The sequence below is a fragment of the Plecotus auritus genome (assembly GCF_963455305.1).
Source record: "Plecotus auritus genome assembly, chromosome: 7".
Lineage (NCBI taxonomy): Eukaryota > Metazoa > Chordata > Mammalia > Chiroptera > Vespertilionidae > Plecotus > Plecotus auritus.
Window position 1 is genome coordinate 122,983,380 of NC_137774.1, and position 24,129 is coordinate 123,007,508.

At 35.9% G+C, this 24,129-nt stretch overlaps 1 long non-coding RNA gene across 7 annotated transcripts in view; it reads left to right on the plus strand.

The window, feature by feature from the left end:
• The window catches only part of LOC308253835, a 128,418-nt gene that overhangs the window by 13,100 nt on the left and 91,189 nt on the right, over window positions 1–24,129 (plus strand). For 6 of the 7 annotated variants that reach the window (XR_013961160.1, XR_013961161.1, XR_013961162.1 and 3 more), the window contains 4 exons: window positions 15,773–15,894; window positions 16,884–16,986; window positions 17,795–17,891; window positions 20,342–20,415. This is a non-coding gene — a long non-coding RNA (uncharacterized lncRNA). The remainder of the gene's footprint in view (window positions 1–15,772; window positions 15,895–16,883; window positions 16,987–17,794; window positions 17,892–20,341; window positions 20,416–24,129) is intronic. The other variant, XR_013961159.1, reaches the window with a different exon arrangement.

The following is a 24,129-nucleotide window of genomic DNA, read 5'->3' on the forward strand; positions in this document are numbered from 1 at the left end:
ATGATGGATTACTGTGTCATTGCAGCCTGCGAAGGATTAATTTGTTTCATTGATTTCTCTTTAGGCAGATTGCCAGAATTTGCTGCTTCCCACCTTTCCTTAAGACTTCTAGAAGTAGTAGACAGTAATAGCCTAAGACAAATCAGCTTCTTCTCTTAAAAATACAATCATGAAACTAGGAGTCCTACAAAAGCTGTGTCAAACTTTTTATTGGCAAACTGGGAGAGCAATTAATAGGGTACTTTATTTGCTTTAGAAATATTTTTAATTGAAAAATTTCCTTGACATGGTGACTGAAAACACATTATGTTAATAGCTCTTAAGTAAACATTTATAATGTTTATCCTATAAAATTTTTCTCTATTTTGTAAGGATCTTGTTTAACTCAGGATAAAAAATGTGTTGTCTATGTAACTGACAAATGCTTTTCTTTCTATGCCAGATTTTAGGATCAAATAACATATCAATGTAACTTAAATTAATTTACCTAAAATATTTATAGGATTATTTGACCCAAAGAATCTTCAGAAACTTTGGACAAGGACAGAGAGTATTAGAGCATAGAAATAGAATTGTTTAATTGTTTAAAGAAAAAATAACTTTTCTAATTAAAAAGTATTATCTGCTCATAATAGAGAATTTTCACAAGTTAAAAATGACATTTTGTGTATTTTCTCTAAGCCTTTTTTCTCCAAGCACTTATATGTTTTTTTATATAATATATTTATAAAAATATGTAGAAATCACTTCATATTCTGCTTTTTTTTCAGTTTGTGTAGTAGAATAAAAATTTTCATATATAATTAAAATTATTATTAAAGTCATTAGTATTGATGGTATAATGTTTTAACATATATAACTTAATTAATTGTCATTCTACCACTGGAGGGTTAGATTTTAATTTTCCATTATAAATAAAGTTATGATGAATAACATTTTAAATAAATCTTTAATCATTCCTGTGATTATTTACTTATGATATGTTACTAGAATAGAAATTACTTGGACTAAGGTATAGACTGTATTTTAAGGTTTTTAAAATATTGATTGCCAAATTGTTTTCTAGAAAGGTTCTTTCACTTTATACCAGTACTGTTTAAAAAATTTCTCTGTAGAGGCAGCATTCCAATTCATGTTACATGAGCAAATAAAACAGAACAACAGTCTTTTCCTTGTGTTCTGAAAGCAGTGGTAGTATTTTGCATTTACTTAATTTCTCAGAAGTATTTTCCCAACTGCAGATGTGAAATAGGCTGGTTATACAAATCTATTTGTTTCCCTTCTGTAGTGCTGAAAATTATATTGATTTAATGATCTCAAGTTATACTTTTTATGCAATTAGTTGTGTAGTAAAAACTAATATTGTCATGTGCTAATGTCTTTTTTCCTCTATTGTGCTATGGTAGTAGTCCATGCAGGATCAGCAAGTTTATGCTTTTCCTGTGCTTTGCTGAAAGGAAAAAAAGGAACATCTGTTTCCATTATATATCTGCATCATAATGATAACAATTAAATAGCTATTATGGTAGTATACAGTAAATATATTTTGCTGAATGACCTATACTTTCTTGTTGGAAAATTTCAGAAATTTTAGAGGCACTTACTTTTACAGGTAATTTCATGTAGAGGTTTGGAAAAGTGTTTGCTCACTTTAGGAAAATCATTGCAGTTTCTTTTTGTCTCGGTAAAAACAAACAAACAAACAAACAACCTGATGATTGAGCACTAGGCTCTCAGATGTGACTCTTTAATATATTTCCCTTAGGCATGTTTAGAGTACAGATTATTATTGTTTCTCGCAATATATATATTTTTAACATTTTGAAATTATTGATTTGAGTGGGAGAGAGAGAAAAGAGAAACAGCAACTCATTGTCCCACTTATTTATGCACTCGTTGGTTGATCCTTGTATGTGCCCTGACCCGGGATCAAACCCACAACCTTAGTGTATCAGGACGACTTTCTAACCAACTGAACTACCTGGCCAGGGCCTCTCTCAATATTCTTAAATGGGTAATAATGATACTAATAATACAGTTTATTTTGTGTTTTGTGCCATTTATGTACTGTTTGTATTTTACTAAGCTGGAAGATTGGATGTGTGTGTGTGTATTTATTTACAGCCTATTTCACTTTTTTTTCTTATATTAGGGGGACACAGTGATATTTACGTTACAAACTCAGCAGGAGAATGTTTGAAACCACATACTATTTCCATTGACCTTTAAATTTTCAGAGAAATGTTTTGGTTAAAGATGTTTTGGTGGTTACTTAAAAAAGTGATTAGAAACTATTTCTAACAGAAAAAAAATCATACATATAATTCCCTGTACTCCAAACTCAATTTGAGAAATAAAATGTTACCAGTACAATCGAAGCTCTTCCTGAAAAGATGATAATCATCTTAAATTTGATGATTTTAATCCTTTTTGCCTTATAGTATCTTTTTTGACATGGTCTAGAATTTTGACATAAGTGAACTGTCCTTTTAAATGACTGGGTATGTTTCTCTGCTTTATTGCCCTCATCTGTGAAGTCGGGGATAGGTCTACATGTTTTCTGCTGGCCTCCTGGCCATAATTACAAAAAGTTTTTTGATTAATTCTTGTTTTCCATATGAAACAAAATAAAACAAAACAAACATAAGACAGAGGCCCAGAGAAGTTAACTAACTTGCCTGAAACAGAATAGTAAATCCCAGAGCTGGTTATACTGGTAAAACTTAGATCTCCCGACTTCCATTCAAGCACTCTTTTCTTTAGTTCACATTGTCAGCTTTTGGGTACCAGCTGACTGACCACTGCTCTGGACTATCCACAGGCTTGTGTGATTTTGGGATTGTGCATGCAGGAAATGTTTTCCTCTTAGAATATCTTTTCTGTGGATTAAAAACATTGGAGCCATATCAGTCTGGAAGTTACTTATAGAAGAACACTGTGTGTCCTGCAGAGCCTGTGGTTCCCTTCTGGACTTTTCTGGAAAGAATAATAGTTTGGGTATGATGAGGCTTTTGATAGGCACCTTACTTTACAGTTAATTTTCTGATCTCTGTATGGTAACTGGACTAGGAAAATGCAAGTGTCTCTTTATGTGTACATGTATCTCAATTTCAATATATTTTGGCAGTCAGGACTTTGACAGATTTTTTGTATTTTTGTTTTTTTATATGTTTTTATTGATTTCAGAGAGGAAAGGAGAGGGAGAGAAAGATAGAAACATCAATGATGAGAGAGAATCATTGATCGGCTGCCTCCTGCATGCCCCCTATTGGGGATCAAGCCTGCAACCTGGGCATGTGCTCTTGACAGGACTCAAACCCTGTACCCTTCAGTCAGCAGGCCGACACTCTATCCACTGAGCCAAACCAGCTAGGGCTTTGACAGATTTAAAATATATATATAGCTTATTCTGTGGTCAAATCACAAACCCCTTTCTACTTGAAAACAAGTGTGCTTTTTGTTTCTGTTTAGCAACCAACTTACTGGAGCACTAAAATGAAAGCAGCACAAATAGAATAATGTGGAAACACATTTTAAAATCTCTTTGGAGAAAAACCCTATTCTAAAAATGGCAACTTAGAATTACATGTATGTATGTTTTCTCTCAGGTTTTCACTCTAACAAATTTAATTCATTCTTAGTTGAGATGAGTAGGCTTGACTCAATATATTCACACAGTGTCATGCCTCTTCTATGAAAAAATAGCATTATAACTAGATGTGGAGTTATGTATCTTATTGTAAAACCACCTTTTCCAAAATCTGTTGCTTCAAGACCAAAAAGTTGGTTTAATAAATTATTTGCTTCCTTCTGTAAATACATACTTGAAAACTTGTAATAATAGAATCATTTTTCTTTAGGGCAGATGAAGCTACTAATAGTGGCTTTGCCAATGCTATAAATATTTTCAGGGTGGTTGTGTTTTAACAAGCAAACCACATAACATTTTTTTCTGAGTAGTTTAGGTCAATTATCTTATGTGTTCAGCAGCTTCTAGTAAGAAAATTTCCCTAGCATATTAGGTTGGGGAGGAGAGATCCAATATAATCAGATATCCCCCTTTTATTTAGCCTAAATTATTGGTTTCTTTGCTTAGACCAGTGGTTCTCAACCTTTCTAATGCCGCGACCCTTTAATACAGTTCCTCATGTTGTGGTGACCCCCAACCATAAAATTATTTTTGTTGCTACTTCATAACTGTAATTTTGCTACTGTTGATGAATCGTAATGTAAATATCTGTGCTTTCCAGTGGTCTTAGGCTCTACAGCAGCGGTTCTCAACCTGTGGGTCGTGACAGGTTGAGAACCGCTAGCAGGGTCGCCTAAGACCATCGGAAAACACAGATATTTACATTACGATTCATTAACAGTAGCAAAATTACAGTTATGAAGTAGCAACGAAAATAATTTTACAGTTCCACAACATGAGGAACTGTATTAAAGGGTCGCGGCATTAGGAAGGTTGAGAACCACTGGCTTAGACCAATGTGATTTCTTTCATTTCTATAGCATTTTTATCTGGAGGAAAAGGTGTGTGTGTGTGTGTGTGTGTGTGTGTGTGTGTGTGTGTGTGTGTGTGTCTAGTTGAAAATTCTGGTGAACATCTGTAATATGTAATGTAAAGAATTTTCTGCACTGGTTAAATTTCCCCATGTTGCTCTAGCAAGTTTATGAAATTCATGAGAAAAGGTGTGGGTAAAGGAAACAAGCCCCTGGCTAACCTGTTTTCTCCCTGATCACAATATGAATCTGTCTGATGGTGGTGAGAATATGGAATCTTAACCACCAAATCAGCAATGCAAAACCAGAATGACCCCAGTGAGACACGAGAATGGATAGTCCATATACAATCCACATGTGTTACCTTACTCTCTTAGTGAAAATTGCTCTCTGTGGAAAAGTTATGTGGTGTTTACAGAAATAACAGAACATGGTAAAAAGTTATTTTTTTGCCATATAGAATAGTAGGATTATAGTTTCTTAATATCGTCACTTTTTCTACTCAGTTCTTAATGACTTCACTTTAGATCAAACTGAAATTATTTCAAAACTGGCATTGGTTGTATATTTTCTATTGACACAACCAATGCATAATTTTCAGCTGTGACTTCAGAATTTGTTTATGGTAAGAGACATAGAATTTTCTTCTATTAATGTTAGATTTGCCTGCTCACTAGGATTATTTCCCATAATTCTTAGGATAATTATGTTACTGTTGTACTTATTGTTTTTGAGATATAGAAAATTACACTTTATTGAGTTCTTGTCATGTTTAAGGTTTATGAGGTAGATAAAGGCATAGTCCCTGCCTTCAGGGGTATAATAATCAGTATGGCCTTTTTGCCAATAATTTAATAGATTATGTTTTCTTAATGTAATGTATTTGTGTTATTTATTAATATTAGTATTTTAAGATAAAAGAAAATATATTTAGCTTTTTTGTACTGTTCTTTACTTTTTGGAAAAAAAATCTTAGAATTATAATTTGGTGTCAATCAAAATGATATTGTATTATTCTTTTTATTTATTTATTTATTTATTTTTTCAAATTTTTATTAAGGTATTATATGTGTACATATCTTACCATTGCCCCCCTCCCACCCCACTCCCATACATGCCCTCACCCCCCAATGTTTTGCATCCGTTGGTTACTCTTATATGCATGCATACAAGTCCTTCAGTTGATATTGTATTATTCTTAATAGAGTATCTTGAATAAAAATAATATGGCCGTTGCTAACTTTAAGTCAGTTTTTAAAAAATATAAGATCTAAGAATTTTTCTTAAGTAATTTTGTTTAACTTGAGTATGCCAACCTAATTATTTCTCTGCAAAAACAAAATAAAATAAAATACTTGTGTAACAATGTTTTTGGAAAAGTGGACTTTATGTTGCTTATTTAGCAAGAAGGAGGTTCATTTTTTTTTTACATCAACTAACAAAATCTATTTGAGTTTAAGTTAGGAATTATACTAAGTATGAAGGCAAAACATATTTTCATAAATATTTAGAAAAACACCTATGATTGGTCTTGAGCCCACATTACTTTGATGCTAATATTACTGAATTTAATACAGCATTCAATATGTTTTTATAGTTCACCAAAGTGTAAAAGATGCTAAGAATAAATACTATTGCCCTAACCGGTTTGGCTCAGTGGATAGAGCGTCGGCCTGCGGACTGAAGGGTCCCAGGTTCGATTCCGGTCAAGGGCATGTACCTTGGTTGCGGGCACATCCCCAGTAGGGAGTGTGCAAGAGGCAGCTGAATCGATGTTTCTCTCTCATCGATGTTTCTAACTCTCTATACTTCTCATTTCCTCTATGTAAAAAATCAATAAAATATATTTAAAAAAAAAAAGAATAAATACTATTTGGCTTTCTCACAAGAAGTGGATTATTGATATATTTTCCAACAGATTTGACCAATGTAGATAGATAACCTTATATAAAAAGGTTAACAAAAATACTACCATTCTCTTTATAATATTTGCCATCTTTTTGGACTTAATTATTTAGTTTCTTCTATTTAATGTGTAGGTGTAGATATAAATTTTAGTTTATAAGTACTATTATTATTAGCAGTGGAAATATAATTTGTATCTTGTGTAGAATGTTTACAGGATATAATAAGGTCCTTTTGAATTTTGGTGATCAAATGGGTTTTGCATTATTTACACATTTCTCAAAATAAGTCCCTTTTCAACTAGTTACATTTTTGAGATGTATATTTTAATTTAATAAGTTTTATATTTAAAAAGAGGCAAAAACTACAGCAGTAATACCTGGTAGAAGGTTACAGTGGATTATGTCATACTATTACAATTAACCTGATATCAGTCTAAGTTGTAGTTTTTTTGGACTAGCTAGAGCTTAGTGGTCTGAGGAAATAAGTGTTATTACAGGAGCTTTGAAAGCCACATCCCAATTGATGTCTATGACTGATATCCTATTTGTATTTCAGTTCCAATATTAATAAGTTTAAATGTGTTTTGAGTTTTAGCAAATGGTTGAAAGATTTTGAAGGTCTTACATTTTATAGTAAGGAAGTAGCCAAAGGCAATACTTTTATTCTCATATAAGCTTGTTGTACTCTAGCAAAGTATATAATTTTGTTAACCAGTGTCACCCCAGTAAATTCCAAATAAAGGAAAAAAGTAAACCCTTAATTTATGAATTTTACTTTTTCTTTCTTTTTTTAGGTGACTATTACTTTTTATGTAACTGTTAAAGCCCCATTATCATCATTATATGTTATGCACATCTCATATTATTTGATCTGTTCATGTAAAAATATAAAATTTTCATTTTACTGATGAAGAATTTGAAGCCCAAACATGGTTAAGTTTTTTGCTTAGATCACATGGCTGATGAGTAACAGAGCAAGGGTTCGAACTGAAGTCTGTCACTCCAGAGCCCATTCCTGATCCATGGTGATTTCATTGCTCCTTATCAAGTAACTCATTATGCTACTTTATGATTTTATTATAGGTCGAATTAGATTCTTACAGGTACATAAAATTCCACAGAACAACACTCTTACAAAACAAAGGGACATCTATGTAATTTCATGTTATTCTCATGTCCCAGTATTTATAGGGTGATGACATTCTCCAGAGTTTATGTGATGCTGTACGTATAAAAGGTACTATAGGATGAAGGATGACTCATATCTGAGAGGTGTTTTTTTTTTTTCTTGGCAGTAGGTTGGCTTAGCTATTAAATAGCACTTTTGCTACCAGATTGAAAAATTAATAGCAAGGAACTTTATTATTTCTGATTTGCAGTCTTTCTTCAAAATGGTTTTGTCTTTAGTAGCTTTCAGGGAAAAAATCATGGTTTCCCTTAGTAGGTACATTATTTTGCTAGAGCTGCTGTAACAAAGTAACAAATATGGGGTAGCTTGATCAACAGACATTTATTGTCTCCCAGTTCTGGAGACGAAAAGTACAAAATCAAGGTGTTGGCAGGGTTGGTTCCTTCTGAGGGCTGTGAGGGAGAGGATCTATTTCATGCCTCTCTCCTAGCTTGTGGTGATTTGCTGGCAGTCTTTGGTGTTCCTTGGCTTGTATATGTAAATCACCCTAATCCCTGCCTTCCTCTTCATATGGTGTCCTCTCTGTGTATATCTGTCTCTGTTCAAATTTTCTCTATTTATAAGGATACTGGTCATATTGGGTTAGAGTCCATCCTAATAACCTCATCTTGATCATTTGCAAAGATCCTATTTTTAAACAAGGTCACATTTACGGATACTGAGAGTTAGGATTTCAACATCTTTTTTTGGAGACACAATTCAACCCATAGCAGTAGGCAATTTTTTTCTAAGACAATAGATTTGGAAACACTTTAGTAGTGGTTATTTACATAATTTGCAGTTTATCAAATCAGCAGTATAATTATATGCACATCTATATATATAAAAGACTAATATGCTAAGTGTCTTTCCCACTGTCTGACTGGTCACTATGATGCACACTGACCACCAGGGGGCAGACGCTCAACACAGGAGCTGCTGTGACACACACTTGCCATTTACAAGAAACGGCAGCACGGACCTGGCCGACAAAGCAACACTCGGCTTCCCCCAAGTGGGACATAGGCCCTGCCACCACCCCGGAGCGAGCGACACCCCACCAAATTGCAGCTGATGCTGCCGAGACCCCATGGCCAGCCCAGAAACAGTTGCTGTGGGCTCTGGGTAATGACGTCAGGTAGTAACGCCCAGCTTCCTCTCCCTAGCGTCTCTAGACTCCTTGGAGTTTCTTTAGCCCAGGAACACAACTTGCTTTATAGCCAGGTGGAAACATTCTACACTTTAACCAAATGTCTGTGAAGCATTTTCCCATGCCTCATCTCATTTGATCCTCCCAGAAGTCCTGGAGTAGGTAGCTAGGAGACTCGGTGGAATCCTATTTTCTTTTCATTAGCCAAAAAAAGGAGATTTAGAAAGCTTAGAAACTTGACCCAACTGAAAAGAAGTAAGAAATGGTGGACTTTGAAAATAACTTCAGGTTTTCTCACTGTGCAGAATTTATTTTTTTAAAAAATTTTTAATTTCTTTATTGATTAAGGTATCACATATTTGTCCTCATCCCCCATTCCCATCCCAAACCCCTCCCCATGCATGCCCCCACCCTCCTGTTGTCCGTGACCACTGGTTAGGCTATATGCATGCATACAAGTCCTTTGGTTGATCTCTCCCCCTTCCCCCCACCCTCCTCTACCTTCCCTCTGAGGTTTGATGGTCTGATTGATGCTTCCCTGTCTCCGGGTTTGTTTTTGTTCATCAGTTTATGTTGTTCATTATTTCCCCTAGATGAGTGAGATCATGTGATACTAGAAATACACTTATAAGAACCGAAAATGAGACAAGAAATAATGGTTATGCTGAGAGGCAAATGAATCAGTCTGTAGTGAGTTTCTTTCTGGGCCAACAGTTCTTTTGAGTCCCAATTTCAATGTCAAACAGTTCCTTATGTGTACATGTCAGCAATGATATTTCAGTTCTGGATGGTGGACAAATGGTGGTAATGCAGGTCCGACCCTCTCTGGTTTGGTCCCGGGCAACCTGCAGCGATGCACAGCTGCTGACTGCTAGTATGGCAAGGCGTTGTCAGCGTCTTCCATCTCTGGACTGTTTCTCTTCTGTCTTCATGGCTGGAGCAGTCCTGTCAATTCCTCTCTGTTGCAGGAATCCACATGGCCTTAGAGTTGTTTTCTGAAAATATACAAACATATTCTCGACCAAAAGTTAATAAAGGAATCTTTTCTATAAATTTGACTTGGGATCCTTTTTCATTTTTTGCCCAAACGATTTTCCTTTGGCTTGTTTTGACACCATGTGTGTTTTTCACGGGTGTCTTGCTGTTAGCATTAGAAATGAAAGTTAATTTTCTAAAGTAAAAATTTTCTAGATGTAATTTACTTACAGGATATTTTTCCTTACATGATATTCTTCTACTATCCCCCTTTTTTGATTTAAATATTAGGAGGCTTTTGGAAATTTTATAATGCAGTCTTGATAGCTTTTAAATTTTAATTTTTTGCACTAAAATATGACTGCTTTAGGTTCATTAAATGTTACACAATTTTACCATGAGATGAACTACCAATAAAAATTTTAGTTAACACTTTAGGAACAGCTTTTTGTCCAGTACCATTAATTTTTCTAGAATATTCGCTTATTTCACTTAGCCAATTTAAATTAGTCTGAGAACTTGACTACTATTTTACTGTCAAATTTAATACTCTAATAACAATCTTATTTTACCTTGTAAATATTAGTGGAAAGGATTATTTGCCTTCTTGAGTAGGCCCTGAGCATTCCTGGTGCTAGGTTGGATTTAGATATCAAAAACCCACTTCCGAGGAGAAACCAAGATGGCGGCATAGGTAAACACCTAAACTGCTGCCTCACACAACAATTTCAAAACTACAACTAAAAGACAGAACGGACACCATCCTGAACCACAGGAAAGCAGGCTGAGTGAAAATTCTACAACTAGAAGGAAGGAGAAAAGCTCACAGAGAATTGGAGGTACGGCAAAGGGGCTTTGTGCGCGCAGAGAGGAAGGGCGGCTGAGAGCCTGGCTGACTTCCTCTGGCGGAAGGGGGAAGGAAGCCTCCGACTGCACTGAACCCCAGTTCTGACTGCACTGAACCCCAGTTCCGGGCGAACCCCTGGGGACCCACGCTCTTACGTGGGGAGTCTGGACTCTCGGGCGGAGACTCTGGAGCCGGGGAAGGCGGAGGACTGAAAGTGCGCACGCGCGCACGCCGGTGCGCACAAAGGCTGCGGGGGTTGCCACAGGCTTTCCCTAGTGGAGGGGAGTCAGAGGATTCTGACTGCACTGAGCCCCAGTTCTGACTGCAGTGAACCCCAGTTCCAGGCAAGCCCCTGGGGACCCATGCTCTTGTGGGGGGAGTCTGGACTCTCGGGCGGAGACTCGGGAGCCGGGGAAGGTGGAGGACTGAAAGCGCGCCCGCGCCTGTGCGCACAAGGGCTGCGGAGGTTGCCGCGGGCTTTCCCTGGTGGAGGGGAGTCAGAGGCTCCTGACGGCACTGTGCCCCAGTTCTGACTGCAGTGAACCCCAGTTCCAGGCGAGCCCCTGGGGACCCACGCTCTTGTGGGGGAAGTCTGGACTCTCAGGCGGAGACTCGAGCTGGGGAAGGCGGAGGACTGAAAGTGCACATGCGCGCAGGGGCGGGGCTGACAGGAAGCCAAGAATGAGACTCCACCCCATCCAAGCTGAGCACAGAGGCTATTGCAATTTGGCAAGTCTAATCCTATAAGGCTGTCTCCAGCACCGAACTTCTCCCAGTGTAGACACAGCTGATCCTTACAGCCAACTGGCCTGGAGGTCAATTCTTCCCAGTGATACCAACAACAATAAAGACTTAATTACAACAAGGCTGTACACACAGTCCACAAAGGGGTGCACCAAGAGTGTCCACCTCAGGTTAACTGGGGAAGCAGACCCACTGGGCCATATTGGAAACCTAGCACAAATATATACCTTACCAACTCAGGGAATCAGTGAAAATGCGGGGTCAAAGAATCAGATCACAAACGAAAGAAATGGAGGAAAACAAACGACTGGATATAGAATTCAAAACCATGGTTATAAGACTTTTTAAGAATATCCTAGAAAAGGCCGATAAATATAACGAGACCCTCGAAGATATGAAAAAGGACCAACTAGAAATTAAACATACACTGACTGAAATAAAAAATATTATACAGAGACCCAGAAACAGAATAGAGGAACCCAAGAATCAAGTCAAAGAATTGAAATACAAAGAAGCAAAAAACACTCAACTGAAAAAGCAAAAAGCAAAAAATAAAATCCAAAAAGTTGAAGATAATGTAAGAAGACTCTGGGACAACTTCAAGCGTACCAACATCAGAATTATGGGGGTGCCAGAAGAAGAGAGAGAGCAAGATACTGAAAACCTATTTGAAGAAATAATGACAGAAAACTTCCCCCACCTGGTGAAAGAAATAGACTTACGAGTCCAGGAAGCCCACAGAACCCCAAACAAAAGGAATCCAAAGAGGACCACACCAAGACACATCATAATTAAAATGCCAAGAGCAAAAGACAAGAAGAGAATATTAAAAGCAGCAAGAGAAAAACAGTTAATTACCTACAAGGGAGCACCCATACGACTGTCAGCTGACTTCTCAACAGAAACTATGCAGGCCAGACGGGAGTGGCAAGAAATTTTCAATGTGATGAATAGCAAGAACCTACAACCAAGATTACTCTACCCAGCAAAGCTATCATTCAGAATTGAAGGGCAGATAAAGAGCTTCACAGATAAGAAAAAGCTGAAGGAGTTCATCACCACCAAACCAGTATTATATGAAATGCTGAAAGGTATTCTTAAAGAAGAGGAAGAAGAAAAAAGTAAAGAGCAAAATTATGAACAACAAATACATATCTATCAACAAGCGAACCTAAAAATCAAGTGAATTAAAAACCTGAGGAGCAGAATAATCTGGTGAATATAATAGAATCAGGGGTATAGAAAGGGAGTGGACTGATAATTCTCAAGGGGAAAGGGGTATGGGGGGTTCATGAAGAGAATGGACAAAAATCATACACCTATGGATGAGGACAGTGGGGAGGAGGTAAGGGCAGAAGGTGGGGTGGGAAAGGGGTGGAGGGGAGCTATGGGGGGAAAAAGGAGAAATAATTGTAATAATCTGAATAAAGATTTATTTAAAAATTTCAAAAAAAAAAAAAACCCACTTCCCCACACCATGGGTACAAGACAGCTCAAACATGTCTTGTTGCAGTGAGAGGGCAGCTGCTGTTGGCCAAGTCTCTGTCTGTTACCTGGGTCCTGATTTGAGCTGGGCATGGGAAGCGAAGCAGCCATGGGGGCAGGAGATCTCCCTCAGAAGGGGTGAGGGTTCAGGCCCCTGCAAAGTTGGGGGGGTGAGGGTCTGTGCCCCACCTCTGTTGACCCCCAAGTTCTCTCCTGATGGCCCCTCTGTGACTGTGCCTGTCTTAGGTTGTTCCTTCCCTGAGGAATCTTACCCATCTCTGGCTAACCAGCCATCCTCTGGGGCCAAGCAGGGTGATGTGAGGTTCAGTTCTGTCTCCTTGGTAACCTATGCCCCCATGGCCTTCATGCCCAGCCCCTGCCTTGGGATCCCCTCGCCTGCTGGCGGGGCCCCGGCTCACTGTACAGAATATAGTCAAACACTGTTGCAGTTAAATATTTTACCCTTTGTTCTCCCTGTGTGATCTACAATAATAATCTGCTTTGTATTGATATTTACTTCTGTGTTGCTGACAATTACCTGAAAGAGAAGTTGGGATGCTTCACTGGGCTGGAAAAAGTTTAGCTAAGTCAGCAAGTAGCTCTAATTAAGCAAGTTTATTCTATATGTATATAAAAGGCTAAGTTGATTTGCGCATGCTCGATACATATAAAGCTTTTGCTGGCGCCAATCACACACGTGTGTTTACATCTGTCATTGTCGATCGTGAATTTGGTTGACACTTCTATTATAGAGAAAGGGCGAATAGCGATATGAAAATATTTCTTCTAATTAATTTCCTTTCAATGTGCACAAATTTGTGCCCTGGGCCACTAGTATATTTATAACTGACTCATGTGTGAATATTTGTTCTAGAATATGACTGATTTTGCACTAGTATTCTTGTAAAATCTTGTTGGAAGAACAAATTGGAGAACTGTTCAAAAAGGCTTTCAATAAAAGATGATTGGATATCATGATGTGTGGGGCATATAATAAGCTATTGGTATTGTATGTATAAGATGGGTATAGCTGGTGGTATGATCAAATTGGGATACAGGTAGGCATTCAGGGCAAGAGGATGTTGCAAAAGAAACAAAAAAGGACATGAGTTTATGTCCTAATGTAGGAATGAGCATTTTATGTATGGGATTCGTGCACCCGTGGGAGCGTGGCCTGCGGGGATCGGCCCACTATGGGAGTGCCGCTCATCTTGGTCAGCCGAGAGGCTGTGGACCTGCCCTCTGAGCGGCTGCTCCCACTGTGGGAGCGCACTGACCACCAGGGGGCAGCTCCTGCATTGAGCATCTGTCCCCTGGTGGTCAGTGTGCATCATAGCGACTGGTTGACCGGTTGTTCTGGTAGTTCTGCTGTTTAGTCGCTGGACTTTTATATGTATAGATGGGGTTGGTGCTAAAGGGAGGTTTTGGGGCCAATTATGTTGTCAAGGAATCCTGGCTCTGGCCCTTTAGGGTTAATGCCAGTTTTAGCTAAGTTTCAAGCAATTGCTCTAGGATATATTTTAAATATTATCATGTAGAAAATTTGAAATATATCAGTAACAAGAAGAAAAACATGACCTGTAGCCCCACTACCCAGAGCTAGTCATTATTAACATTTTGGCATCTTGATGTGATTTCTTTGTAATTCCTGCCATGATTTTTCATTGAGATCATATCACATAAACAGTTTTCTAAAATACATTAGAGTCTGTATTCTCTAAATATATTTAAGCCCTAACCGGTTTGGCTCAGTTGATAGAGCATCGGCCTGTGGACTCAAGGGTCCCAGGTTTGATTCCGGTCAAGTGCATGTACCTTGGTTGCAGGCACATCCCCAGTAGGGAGTGTGCAAGAGGCAGCTGAATAGATGTTTCTCTCTCATTGATGTTTCTAACTCTCTATCCCTCTCCTTTCTTCTCTGTAAAAAAATCAATAAAATATATAAATAAATAAATAAATATATATTTAAATTTGAAATATATTGGGTAACAGACCTAATGGTCATTAGTGATGAGTTGGGTCACCATAATTATATAAGCCATTAGGTCATACCAGCTTTGTCTTATCCTATTTGGTCCTTTGCCTTCAGTCTTGTCCTTCCTCCCATCTTCCCCATTGCTTTCAACATCTTTTCAATGGTCACGTCATTCTCCTGGCTTACCTCCTTCAGTCAGGACAGAGGTCCAGCTTTTTAGCATAATAAGGTATTTCTGTATTACTTCTCGTGCCTTTTTCTTCTCATCTGCTACTTTCCCAAAAGTTTCTTGAAGTTCTCAGAATATCATGTGCCCTCTTGCAGTTCTATAATTTTTCATCTCTTCTCTCCACTGAGAGTGCCCTTTCTGTATTTCTCCCTCCGTCCAGGAGCTACTCATTCTTTTTAGTACTCATCTCACATGGCATTTCCTTTCTAAAGCTTTTATTCTAAGCCAGTTTTCACTTCCTTTTAGTATCTGTAGCACTTTCTACAAAACTTGTTATAAACTGATTACAGGGTATTATAATGGCCAATTTCCATCTTTATCTTTCGTACTAGATTGAGTTATTTAAGGACAGGAATCAGGTGTTACTTACACTAGTATCCATTGTACTTAACATGGTACCCAGTAGGTGTTCAAGCAAAAATGTTTATAGAATGAATAATAATCCTGTCTTTTCATCAGGAATGGTGGCTATAGCTAGAATAAGTGATTATTTGGGGTGGGGGATAACAGGTAAGGGAGTGAGATGACTAGTTAACTTCAATTTATCAAACATTTATTAAACATATACAATTTATAAGGTGCTCAGCTGGGCATTGTGGAAATGGGAAAGTGAAAATGAAGAGGAACTTTAGGGGTTTGCAGTTTAGTGGACGACTCCCAATTTTGGTAAGTTGGTGTGGGCTGATGGCAATGAATGTAATAAAGAGTTGTTAAAGAGAATGAGTCATTAAAATAGAATTGTGATTGGAAACATTTTTAGTCTTAAAATTAACAAAGTTCATTTGTCTACAGGTGACAGCAGACCTACATCACAGGTTGTAGCAGATGTTCTCAGCATCTCTATTGAAATTTCCTTATCTTCACTTGAAAGAGGAGCCCCAGGGCCTCATCCCTGTGGTAGCTACAATGAGCTGGTATGATGCCATGCTTTTCCACCTCATCTTGTGTTTTAGCGGAGGATCTGGGGTAGAATTTAGCTGTTTGTTATTGCAAACAAGTATGTAGAGCTGAAAATGGAATGTTTCCGTAATATTAATATTGTGATTTCTTTGAGATTGTGTACCACCTGTTCACAGAACCCCCAAATAGTGACTGCTTTGCTCATAGATACTTAGCATTGTGAGTTTGTTTGCATTATGCCTAGTTGTTAACTCTTTCTCATTGATTTTTAACAGATGTTAATCTAAGCTTTTATTTTCTTAAATAATAAAGTAACACATAACATTAATTTTACTTATACTTAAAAACTATGTCTTTGAGTAATGTTTAACCAGCTCTTCAACTCTTATGGAGATTGAGGAGGCAACTGATAAAATTTCACATCAGGAATATTTAATTACAAAACCCTTGCATGTATTAGCATGAATGAACACTGTAACTAGTAACAAAAATATTTTTCTTCATAAAAAGTTGATATTTTCAGAATTCTGGAAATGTCAAAGTAGTTTTGCCTATAGTCATATTACACTTAATGCTATTGAGAATATCACTAACATTAACAAAAATATTCTGTAATTTCCTCAGTTATTGCTGCTTGTGATGAGGAATGTAAAATTGGCATGCTTTCACGTTCTGAGCATTTTCATTATATACTTCTGATTTTACATGTCAGAAGCAATCTCTGTTTTAGCTAAGACAGCTGAGAAGATTTTTATTTAGGGATAGAGGTCAGGCTCTGATTGTTTGTATTTTTAGTTCAGTATACATAGAATACAGTGAATGTGTCTAAGGAAATATATGTGCAACTTTGTATGTAAGTATTATATAGTATTTATATATTTCTGTGGCTTCATTTGTAGGCCATTAGGGCATAGTGGCTTGGGATCAAGGCACAAGTTTAATTTCTATGTTGATTATTTAATTTAGTTGTTTTTTGTAACTACTGGTAACACTCATCCTGCAGATAAAAGCTTTCGTTCACCAGGGAACTTTGGCAAGGGAACTGGCTAGATCAGCAAGTCCATTTCCATTGTGGAAAAACAACTTGAAACTCCTCTCTACGGATGGTGAGTCAGTGTCATTTTCGTACAGGAAAGATCATGCTAGTGTTATTTTATGTTTTCAGTGTTTTAAATTTTGTTTTATGAGATATTAAACCATAATGCTTTATTACTTGAGTATAAGGATCACACAGAAATAACCTAACAATGAAAAAGAATGGAAATAATAATTTGGTGTTTCTGCTAAAAGTAGTTTGATTACCTTCTCTCTCACCTTCATCTTATTTCCATATAACACATGCTAACTAACTTATAATTAATGACTTTTGTTTGGATGAATATTGGCTGAACAGAATGACCTGTTCTATACTTACTTTAAAATATATTACTGATTTCAGGAAATTTCAGTATCAATCTGAAAATTCTCTTCCATTTTGGTCTTTCAACTGGTAGCCATCATTAATGCTTGCTATTCAGAGATAGAGTGGATGACTACATATGTTTAATTTTATAAGAGTTAGTAGTGTATATGCTTAGAAATCTGTAGTTCAGGTCAATATTATTTAATACATATTTAATAATCATAACTTCATTTTACTCTACTAAGTACTTTTGTGATTTGACCCATGAATCTTGTCTGACCATGAATTATGTACATATATGAGTATATATGTAAACACATGGGAGTATACAGAAATAACTTGATACAGTTACTAATGTTGCTTCGATGCTCATTTTTTCTAGTTGTTTTCAATTGAGTCATTTCTTTGTCAGGCTGTCAAAGTAAATTTTCTTTTATAGTCTTGCTTTGCTAGTATGCTGCCTTTTTTTTGTTGTTGCTGTTGTTATTATATTTTTATTTTCCTTCTTTCAGGGTATAAACAAATCCCAAGGTCACAGACTGGTAGGACTGATGTTCACTGACGGTAGATGAAAGGCCTACCTGTAAGGAGGGGTTCCCTATACTACAGGTACATGACATTACATGATTATAACCAGCCTTACTGTCTGTACTATATGTTTTTGTAAGAGGCCATGAAATTAAAAAAAGTAATAACTTGGCACTATAATTTGAGAAAAGTTTTTATTGTACAATTTTCTTTTCCTCGCAAAGGCTGAGTATTTCTATATTAAGATTGGACTATTTCACTTTTTCCAAATTCCCCACTAGATGATTTAGACTATGGTTTTATATTTGACCTCTTATGGATATATGCTTTCTAGAATAAAACAAGATACTTTTCCCCTATGGATGTTAAAAATTCAATATTTGGAAAAAAAAGATTGGACTCTTTCTTCCCATGCTTTGTACGTAAGTAGTCAGTGTAACTTGATGCATTTTTAAAAATTTTGTTTCTTGAATACATTATTTTATATGATTTGCCTCAGTATGATGATTATTATTTTCACATTTGGCTTACCTCAAACATTTTCAGTTGGACTAGACTTTGGAAATTTCTTTAATAATGCAAATCTAACAAAATTAATGTATAAACTTGAGTTTGTCATAGCTAGAATAATTTCTAGTGTAGTTATAATAAAATACTATTTATTGAATAATGAATATTTGCTCAGTTCTATGCTTAAGTGCTTTCTATGTCTCATTATATCTTCACAACAGTTATATGGGGTAGGAGTAATTGTCCCAGGTTTATAGATAAGAAAACTGAGACTCAAAGAATTTAATAATTTGTACAAGTGGCTGACCCAGGATTGCAAGTTTGGATATATGACCTCAGAGCTTCTGTGGTCTACTATTTAGAAGTTCTGTGTTAAGCTGCATGAAGCTTTTATGTATGTAACTCAGGACTGAACTGCTTCGCTTATGAAAGAGTCTGGCTAGTTCACAGTGATTTTATACTGCTGATTAAGGCACACCAAAATGTCACTGGCCAAAACATTTGCTTTTGTGACTTCACGTGGGCATAACTTTTGACAATCTGTCAGTAGATTATGAATATTTAATGTTGTAGGTCTATGCAAATGCATATATCACATGTATGAATTCTTTAAGTAGAATCTTGATGATTCCCTTAGAAAGTGGTGTATCTTTAGTATCTACCCCACTTTTCAGATAGTAGAATTGTTATTTTACTCACAAGTTAGCTAGATGCTGAGACCCTTGTTTTGGAAAATCATTTGCATATGAATATAAAACAAGTAGGCTAAAACGGTGATAGTTCCCTAACAGATACATAATGAAATGTGAAATGTTGGTTTGATCATTGTTGAGAAAAGCCAAATGCATAAGACATCATGGAAATCTATGATCCTATGATTTTTATACTTAAAATTTTTTGATGGTTTCTATTGTTTATAAAAGATAGACTGTGTTCTCCTTAGTGTATGTACAAGGTCTTTTGTTATTGAGCCATTGCATACTGCTTTAGGCTTACCTCTGGCAGCCCTCCCTTACCACTCAATACCATACATACTCCTTACATGTTAGTCTTACACTAAATAGCTTGTAGTCATCCTACCACGATTTGTTATTTAGTACTTTTTAATCTTCATTAATATTTTTCTTCTTACCATTATGATCTTTCCTCTTTGCTCCTGATAAATAGCAACTTTTCATTTAAGACTCAGCTTTGTTATTTTTTTTGAAGACTTTCCTGACTACTGACCTCTGCCAGTGAATCTTACCTTCTTCTTTTTAATATATATATTTTTAATTGATTTCAGAGAGGAAGGGAGAGGGAGAGAGAGATAGAAACATCAATGAGGAGAGAGGATCAGTGATCGGCTGCATCCTACATGCCGGGGATTGGGGATTGAGCCCACAACCCAGGCACATGCTCTAAGCAGGAATTGAACCATGACCTCCTGGTTCATGGTCGATGCTCAACCACTGAGCTATGATGGCCAGGTGAACTTTACCTTCTTTAAGCCTTTCCTGTACATAGGTCTATTCTAGAACCTATATTTTATTATACTTATTTATATGTCTCTTTTTAACTAGACTATAGATTTATTAAGGGCAAATAAAAAGGTGATGTGTCTAATTTTTATATCCTCAGTTTTTAGCACAAGGAGGAACATAGTAGCTTCTTAATAAACATTTTTGAATGACTGAGAGAATGAATGAAGGAATGATTGGTTAATCTTGATAGGAGAGAAAAGATAATTTTTTTTAAAAGAAAAGATGATTCTCATAGTTGGTATGACAGGGGTGATAAAGTAAGTCTAAGGTGGAGTATTGCTATACTTTTCAGGGGCCATTCAGAGTAGAAAATAGTTCCCTGAGTTCTCACTATAATCATATTGGCTTCTTGGGGTTCAAGATATTGTTATCTTGAACAACCAAACATTTATTATTGGGAATTTACCCATAAAATTTAGGTAGTTGATTTTTCATAAATATATTTCAATAATGAGTATGATAGCTCTTGACTCAAGGACTCTATTACTTTCCTTAAAGAGGCCCACATGTGCTCTGGTGTCATAATCAATCTAAAGTTGGAAAAGGATCCTTCTGCTTGAAAATTATGAAAAGTAAGTAAAAAATGAGCCTATTTGGTTATCACATTTAAAGTTCCATTTGCTTTAAACTGTAGTTCTTATGTAATACACTCCTGATTAATGGTTAGTATTATCAGAATGACAAAGTCTTACATAGCTTAGTAGTTTTACAATTTGAAAAACACTAATTTATCACATTATCCTTTTAATAATATGCCAAGCCTTAAGTTGGTTTATATTTTCTCTATTTATAATTTAATAAGATTATATGGATTAGAGGTAAAATGTTCTTTGGCCATCAGCATATAACTTTAACTGAGGAAATGCTATACAATGAAAATATTAAAAGCAAGTTTAAGACTTCTGATAACAACTAGATTCTGTTAAATGATTTTATTTGTTTTATACTATATAAAACAACTTAAGAAAATATACTGAATTAGAATGAGCCATGCTGAAATAGCATATTCACCAAATAATTTAGATAAAATGAGGCAAGTGTTGAGGAGGTTGGAAGGAATGCAGTTTTCTTTGCTTCAGCTATAAACATGAAAACTTTTAATTTTGTAGGAAGACATTAAATACTCTGGTCATTCAACTTGTATATCCTTTAGCCTATTTAGTAGTAAAAGAATTCTAAGTAAATATGTGATTTAATTTGTGATGCTGAGAAACAGATTAAAAATAGCAATAAAAGTCACATAATGAAATAAGAATATTAAAAAAATCCAGGGGTTTTACTGTGGCTCATTATTCATTCAATTTCTGGCAGCCTTCATGATTACAAATCACTTGATTGACTAACTAGACATTCTTAAAGTGAATTATGAATCATGTTCATTTTTCCTGGTTGATAGTTGGCACATGCTGTAACTCTTATATTTTGTGATATATCAGATTCTTATAACAGTAATAAGAGATATAATCAAGTCTTTATTTCAGAAAACTAAATTGCCTCTTCAAAAAATGAAATGTAGTTGCTAACATTTTAACAACGCAATTTAATTCCTGCCTTTGTATTCCAGAGCTGAATTCACAATGATGATGTTATTTTTCGCATTAAAAAAATCTTTAGAATGTTTTACAATCAGGGATAAAACTCATACTTATATCAGTTCTATAGCCTCCTTGAGCATTTGCCTGAGTCAAGGTTGCAAAAACAGTTAGTAAAAAATGCATGATGGAGGAATTGTACATACTTAACATTTTCTTTTAAAGGAAATGCAGTTTTCTCTAAATACCTAATTTGTAATGAGGCCACGATGCTGCAAACTTAAAAGTGTGGAGCATTTTAATGGTTATTAGTAGAAAGGATCTCTTTTTGAGTATGGAAAAGAGTCTATAGTGACTGGAATCTTTCCATTGGTAAAACTGAATCCAGGGGGTCAATTCTGCTTTGAAATGCATTCTGTTCTCTTTTGACTTAATAAGAATTCTTCATGCATAACTACACTGGCAGTTGAGTAGCAGAAAATTCTTATAGTACAGCTGCATTTTCTTTAATCCCATCCACCCAAGCAATTGAAAATAAAGTGGATGGTTTTTAATGTGATGTACTCAAAATTTGAGAATCTTGAACAAAATCCAGTTATTACCTTAGTAAAAGTGAGGTCCCTTCATTGAAAATTCTCAGGCATGGGAATGTTTAATTGAGTTATTATGAGATCCTCTTACTAATAATAGAATTGCATATGATAAAGTAATTCTGTGTTTCCAGCAAAGGCAAAATCATAAAAGTTAGGGGAAGCTTTGTATATATAAGGATCACAGAATTGTGCTGTTATACTTTAGCCCTATGTAAAGCAGAGTAATTAGTGTGTCAGTGTTCCTGTGCTTTCTAACTTAGTTTCTTTAATAAATAAGATTTATTTATATTATATCTAAAAATTGTTTTGTTGCTATTTCATTATCTTTAAAAATGTTATACAAATTTTTTTCTGAATAATATTCTTCTACTATATTAACTTATATGAAAATAGAGTAGTAATGTATAATTACACCTAATTATATAAGCATATTATAAGCTAATTTTTATTTTAGCATTTTATTCTCTTAAAAATTGTCTAAAGTTCTTGAATTTATGCTTTAACCACCTTGAAATTTAATTTTTAAACCCCTAGCTCCACTAATGATGTGCCGAGTAGTTAAAATTTCTATTAAACATCTTTTCTAGGATTAAAATTTTATTCCTGATTAGGCAGTTATTTATGTATATAATCCGTTATTGTATTCATATAAAATTATGACCAAAATACTAATCCTCCAAAGATGTTTTTAACAATATAAATCATCCTGGTAGAATTAGAAATAAGGAATTAGATATGGAGAGACAAAAGATCAACTTATTAATTACAGAAAAAACTTTAAATCTTTTATAATTTTGGCAGATTTTGTAAAGTGACCATAAACTAAATTGGGGCCATAAAATGCTCCACTTTCTAACCCAGAAATCAACCCACATCTCTATGGTCAATTAATATTTGACAAAGGAGGCAAGAGCATACAATGGAGTCAAGACAGCCTCTTCAATAAACGATGTTGGGAAAATTGAACAGATACATGCAAAAAATGAAACTAAATCACTAACTTACTCCATACACAAGAATAAACTAAAAATGGATAAAAGACTTAAATGTAAGTTGTGAAACCATAAAAATCCTAGAAGAAAACATAGGCAGCAAAATCTCAGACATCTCTTATAGCAATAGGTTTGCGGATACATTTCCTAGAGCAGGGGAAACTAAGGAGAAAATATACAAATGGGATTACATCAAAATAAAAAGCTTCTGGACAGCAAAATAAATCATCAACAAAATGAAAAGGGAGCCCACTGTATGGGAGAACATATTTGGAAATGATACATCTGATAAAGGGTTAATATCCAAAATGTAGAAGGAACTCATACAATTAACAAAAGGAAGATAAACAATCCAATTAAAAATGGGCAAAGGACCTAAATAGATACTTCTGCAAAGATGACATACAGATGGCCAAGAGACATATGAAAAAAATGCTCAAAATAACTGATCATCAGAGAGATGCAAATTAAAATGGCAATGAGGTATTACCTCACACCTGTCAGAATGGCTACCATCAACAAATCAACAAATGACAAGTGTTGGTGAGGCTATGGAGAAAAGGGGATCCTGATATACTGCTGCTGGGAATGCAGACTGGTGCAGCCACTGTGGAAAACAGTATGGATTTTCCTCAAAAAATTAAATATGGAACTGCCATTTGACTCAGTGACCTCACTTCTAGGAATATATCCTAAGAAACCCGAAACACCAATCAGAAAGAATATATACACACTTATGTCCATAGCAGTGCAATTTACAATAGCTAAGATCTGGAAACAGCCCAAGTGCCCATCAGTAGATGAGTGAATAAAAAAAGCTGTGGTACATTTATACCATGGAATACTATGCAGCAGTAAAAAAGAAGGATCTCTTACCCTTTGAGACAGCATGGAGGTTACCTGGAAAATTTTTCTTCTTTTTTTTTTAAATCTTTATTATTCAGATTATTACAGATGTTCCTCTTTTTTCCCCCCACAGCTCCCCTCCACCTGGTTCCCACCACACCCCAGACCCTCCCCCCCTCCCCCACGGGGGGCCTGATAGTAGTTATGCCTGATGATAGTTATACCTATGTCCTCATCCATAGGTGTAAGATCTTTGTCCAATCTCTTCCCGCACTCCCTACAACCCCTTCCCTCCGAGAATTGTCAGTCTGCTCCATTTCCAT